At 48.8% G+C, this 5,605-nt stretch overlaps 2 long non-coding RNA genes across 2 annotated transcripts; both read right to left on the bottom strand.

Annotated features, from left to right (window-relative positions):
- Positions 1-1,139: 1,139 nt before the first annotated feature.
- On the bottom strand, positions 1,140-2,621 carry LOC140681101 (uncharacterized). Its single transcript, XR_012052345.1, has 3 exons — positions 2,468-2,621; positions 1,929-2,276; positions 1,140-1,213 (listed from the first exon to the last, which is right to left on the bottom strand). It is a non-coding gene; the product is annotated as an uncharacterized lncRNA (long non-coding RNA).
- An 88-nt stretch (positions 2,622-2,709) lies between these two features.
- LOC140681100 (uncharacterized) lies at positions 2,710-4,852 on the bottom strand. The gene is made up of 2 exons (XR_012052344.1): positions 4,485-4,852; positions 2,710-2,903 (listed from the first exon to the last, which is right to left on the bottom strand). It is a non-coding gene; the product is annotated as an uncharacterized lncRNA (long non-coding RNA).
- Positions 4,853-5,605: the final 753 nt, after the last annotated feature.

The raw sequence follows: 5,605 nt of genomic DNA, 5'->3' as shown, positions 1-5,605 counted from the left end.
GCCAGCAGGGCAGGACAACTCCTCTGACAGACTATCAGCCCTTCCAGCTATTCCTGGGTGAGGAGTAAGGCAGGAGAGAAAAGTGACATGATCTGGACTTTTCAGTTCTCAGGAATGTTCAGTTTAACCCTCAACTCCCCCTTGGCATGCATACATGGAGACTTTGATGCTCAGTTTTCTTCTTATTTGAAAGGAAAGACATAAAGCCTGTCTTGCAAGTCCCAGGACACATATATGTGTGGTATTAAACAACAGACTTGTGGGAAATGACAATGCAAGAACCATAACTTTAATTTTTTTGGTACCCATTTCTTGGCAAGAAAACCGTCCCTAGCATCATTTTATCACTGGATACTGGCCATCAAAGTAATGAGCAGTAAGACAAGGAACACACAACCATGTTTTGATTGTTATAGGCTAGAGCTTTGTAGTTTCTGCACTGTTTTAGAGCCTTCTTGCATCTCTAAATCCAAGCCCTACAATCAGAAACACCTGGCTTGATTGCAAAGAGACTCAGCAACTTTGGAGTTTAAAATTGCCCCACTTTGTCACCCATCTGTGATCTCACTGCTCGCTTTTGTAGTGAGAAGGAGAACAGAGTTAGGAACAAGTGCCTTCTTTTGCTAATTACCTTTCCATCTCACCAGGACTGACATTTTTGTGAACCCTTTCAAAGCCATCCATCTCTTGCAAAGCATCAATCTTGCGCTCCTCACGGCTGGAAGAAACAAGCAAGTTAAACAGCACTGCCACAAACAGCTTTGTGCTCACATTCAAATCCATTCCTGAGGAGAATTATCTGGAATTCAAAGCAAAGTCAATTCTGGTTTCATTTGCAACAAGAATGAAACAGACTGAGAGGGAACATGAAGGGTTCTCAATGTGCACAAACTCCTCTGCATCCCCCTGGCACACAGATATGGGGGACCTCCCACTGACCCGCCATGGAATCAGAGCACAGGCTCATTTCTTGCTGTGTTTGCCCACACAAACTTCTGTTATCTTCTGTGCTTTGGGTTTAACCTCCATGAGCATCTACTCAAAGCAAGCACTGCCAGAGAATGGAGACAGTGTGGACAGAAATCAATATGTGTGGTGTGAAACATTCAGGCCCTTTATTGGGCTTTCAGGTGTTACTTGTTCAGACAGATCTGCTGTTGGCACGGGGACAAGATGCCATCTGGCTTCCTCTTCATTGGAAGGGCAACATAATCTGCAGCAAGGGTGAGAGACAAGCTGAAAAATCAGCTGTTGAAAAGGTCCTGAACCCCTCTCTCTCCAGAACATATTATCTAAGCACCCCTGCTAGATTGCATGGCAACACCTTATTCCATTTGCATAGCAGTGATCCAGACAGGCTTTCCAGGACTGATCAATAGGGATTTGTTATTAGAAAAAAGTGGCATCTCAAGGGCTTCCGTTCTAAGTGCAAATGATATGGTGGGGGCAAGGCAAGTAGAGCCAAATCATCTCTGGATGCTGCTGTTAGTCAGCAGGTAAATAAGACACTAGCACATTTTCATAAGTGCATTTAATGGGTGCAGTAGTGGGTGGAAAAATAGGGAAATAGGCAAATCTGAGAAGGTTTGACTAACAGAGACACAGGGCTTTTGGGAATTTCAGTTATTCAGGCATTCATTCATTCAGATTGTCTTTTGGCTTGGGGGGAGAGAACTGCTAGCCCAGGAAACAGCTGGTGCCTGACAGAGCAGAGACCATACCCTACATACAGGCATCTCCCTTTAGACAGCCCTCCTGGAACAGATCTCCCAGGTGGAAAGGACCAGGAAATGCCATCTCTAACCTCTGTAGCCCTGAGACAAACCCATACAGCCCTGGAGCAAAGCAGAGGTTTTCTGACTGCTCTGCAAGTCCCCATCCCACCCTGTCACTCAGGACCAGGCAGCAGAGCCAGAACCCAAGGTTACCTCTGGCAGCTGGACCAGCCCTGTCCTCTTCACTCTGGGAAGTCCCTGGCCCTGGCATGGCCATGGTGATGAAGGTGGATGGAGGTGTGAAGGCACTGGCTGGGTGGGGGGGAGCTGCCAGTGAGCAGGGACTCCCTGCCACGCTTCCCAGGACACGCCTGTCCTTGATGGAGGAGCTGCTGGCATCACGGGGCAGGCTGGCCTCAGCCACCCTCAGCAGTGGCTTTGCAGGAGAGTTCCTGTCACTGGGGTATTCCCTGGATGCATTCCCTGAGGTCCATTTTGGAAAGGTTTTCCTGGATTTTTTTGGTGGGGATGGCATCATGCTGTGGACAGCTGGTTCTTCTTCTGAAAGGAAGGGAGATACTCAGGATGAGCAATGGGACAGCAGCGTGTCTGTCTTCCACTCCCACTCAGTGCTTTGTACACTGATTGCAATGATGTGAAATTTTTGATGGGACTACAACATGCTCAGCATCCTCCCACCCAAAAAGCTCCATGGAAGTTGAAAGGTGCAATTTTCAAAAGCCCTTACTCACTTAACTTCTCCAGGAGCTGTCGATCTTCCAGCAGCTTCTTCTCCAAAATACCTTTGTGCTCTGTAGGAAGAGAAGATCTTTCAGAACTAAACTCCTTCTGCTCCTGAGCAGCCCCAGATTGCAAACCCAGGCCAGGGGGGTGTCACTTACCACTTATGCCTCCCACCACACCCCAGTACAGCCCACTGAATCCAGGGCAGCGGGCCAGGACCTGCTCCCCCACAGTGCAGAGGTGGAAGGGCTTGCGGGGCTCCTTGATGTTCTCGATGTCGATAACCCGGCTGCCGTCGGGCCAGTGATGAGCACGTAGAGCTTGGCTGACATCAGGGCTGCCCACCTGGAGCAGAGGGACAGTGTGGCAATGTCACCACAGGGGTCTGGGCTCTCCTGTGGGTGGGAGTGTTCACAAGATGTGCTTTACCCAGGCCAGCACAACCTGCAGATATAAAATACTTGGCCTTACATTTGCTCTACCAGTTATTTCATTTCTCTGTTCCCATTCCCACCTTTCTGAGCTTGCCTTGTCCTAAAGCCCTTTGCTAGGAGGCTGTCTTGGGTCTGACTGAGCACAGCACCACATGCCTTCAGTGCATCCAAGTGTCCTTCGCAGTGACAGCCATGGCAGGTCTCACCTGGGATCAGGCAGGGCCAGCCCTCACAGCTGACACTTTGAGCAGATGCTGAACAAGCCACTGAGCAGACACAGGCTGGCTCCTCTGCCCCTGTGAACCATCACAGCTCAAATGACTTCAGTGGATCTCCAGCAGTTTGCTCCAGTGCAGGGCTGTGTCTGTGTGATATCAAGGCAGTGCAGAGAAGAGACTCAAAAAGTCCCAGGGGTATTCCAGGAAATGATTGTTCCCTTGCCTCCACAATTATTTCCCCCAGTAAACATCAAAATGCTTTGATAAGGAGAACAGAAAATTCCCTTCATTTCACCCATGGGGAAACTGAGGCACAGACCAGTGATAGATATGTCTAAGGCAGTCAAGCAACAAAGCTGCAAGGAGCTGGATCCTAAGTCCTGGCCCACGGCTCTGCCCACTGAGCTTTCCCTTTCTGCCCCTGGAGCTGCAGACTTCAACCATCGGAAAAACTGGAGAGCCAGGCTGGTGGTGATTTCCAAAATCTCCCATGCCAGAGGAGCAGCTGAGGAGCCGAGGGCTGCTGAGCTCAGGAGCAGTTTCTTCCCAGCTCCTAAGGGCCCAGGCAGCATCACCCCAGTCCTGCCTGCTCTGCTCGGCAGCAGCATTTGGCAGAAGAGTTCTGGGGACAAGGCTGGGCCCATGTGCTGTGGCCAGTGAAGAATGGCCACAGTGTCCAAAGAAAATGGGAGGAAGCTGGGGTAGGCAGAGGAGAGTTGGAGCTGGCAGAAAGGGCAGCTAGGACCCAATTTATTCCAGTTTCTTGTTTTCTCTCCACACCCCCATTAAAGTCCTGCCTGGATTTGATTCCTCTCACTTGGAAGGTTCAAGTTCACCCTGGAGAACTTTCTCTTTCCCTATCTCAGCCACCATCAGTTGCAGCAAAGCTCCCTGCAGGAACTGTAACTCTCCCCAGACCTGTCAGTCTGCCCTGCTGGCACAGTCTCACACCTGGTTTTCTCCAGCCCTTTTCTCCTGACTGATACACACCCTGGCATTGATTTTTTTTTATCAGGAAGCACCATATACAAATGGTCTGTGTGCCTGTCTCCCTACATCCTTCCCCGAAACAGGCAGCTGCCCCCAGCCCTCTCCCTAACGCAGGGAAGGCTACAGAGCAGAAACTGGGATAAATGCATAGCTGAGCCCTCTCCCTCTCAGAAACAGAGCTCACATTCCAGACAGCAAACAATCCCAGCCCAAACAGCTCTCTAGGGGATTTTCTTTTAACATTTAAAGAAAACACAGTGATCTTCCTTCCCCAAACCAGTTGTTCATTTACCCTTAGGAAAGCAACAAAACTACACAAACACAAAAACAGAGAGAGAAAAAAGAGAGATCATAATCCTGATAGCAACAGAGCTGCTCCTTGCCTGGTTAGCACTGCTCCAGGTGTTGAGTCTTGCAAGATGTCTCCTGTCTCTCCAGGTCTCTGCTGCCTGTTCCAGCAGAGGAGGTGACCGGACACTTCCTTGCCTTGTGCTTGTCCCTTCACCACAGGTCCTTGTCAGGTCTCCTTTGTCTGGCTTGGAAAGCTCCCACCTGCTGTCCCCACTGCAAAGGAAAGAAAGAGCTTTTGCATTCTTTTGTCCTGGTTGTTTTGTTTCAGCACTATTATTCCTGTTCTTTTCCCATATACATATATTATTTTTTTCCTTAGCTTGTTTCAGAGAAAGCAGAAGAGAAGGGGAAAAGCCTTGGGTTTTTTGGAGCATGAATAAACCTTGCATTTCCATGAGTTATTCATGAATAATTCATGCAAATGCATGATTAATTCAGGTTCATGAATTATTCAGGAATAATACTCGAACATTCCTGGTTAATTCATGCTCACACAGGGAGTGACTCAGGCTCTAGGGCTTGGAGAACTCCTTTCTCCCTGAGACAGGAGAAGAGAGGCTTAGAGAAGCTGCATTGTGCACTTGCTGTTTACTGCCTCTGAGAAGAGAACATATTTTGGGCCCTTTATGTAACAAGAACTTGAAAAAAATTGAAATGCCTGCAGCCTCCTGCCCACGGAGGAATAACACAGAACCAAAAGAAAAAACAAATATAAAAAGAGACAAAGAAATTGGACTTGCTCATGGAGGAAAGCCTGGCAGCAAGTTTTATCCCCTTTCAAAGCATCATTCTACCCCATCTCCCTGGTTAGGATACAGCTCACTGCTTCAGTTTTTATCTGCTGTGCAAAAAAAAAGGACCATCCCCGTAGGTTTGTGCTTGAGGAGTCAAAGGGAATTCCCATGCCTTGTGCCCATCTGTCCCTCTCTGTGTGTGTGTGTGTGTGTGCACAGAGTCTTCTCCCAGGTAACAACCAACAGGACAAGAGGAAACAGCCTCAAGTTGCACCAGTGGAAGCTTAGATTGGATATTAGGAAAATTTCCTCACCAAAGAGCAGTCCAGCAGTGGCACAGACTGCCCAGGGCACTGGAGTCACCATCTCTGGAGGCATTTAAAGGAGGTGAGGATGTGGCACCTGGGGACATGGTTCAG

The sequence above is a fragment of the Taeniopygia guttata genome, chromosome 31, assembly GCF_048771995.1.
Source record: "Taeniopygia guttata chromosome 31, bTaeGut7.mat, whole genome shotgun sequence".
NCBI lineage: Eukaryota > Metazoa > Chordata > Aves > Passeriformes > Estrildidae > Taeniopygia > Taeniopygia guttata.
Note: the sequence above shows the minus strand (reverse complement) of the source record. Positions and strands in the feature narration are given on the sequence as shown.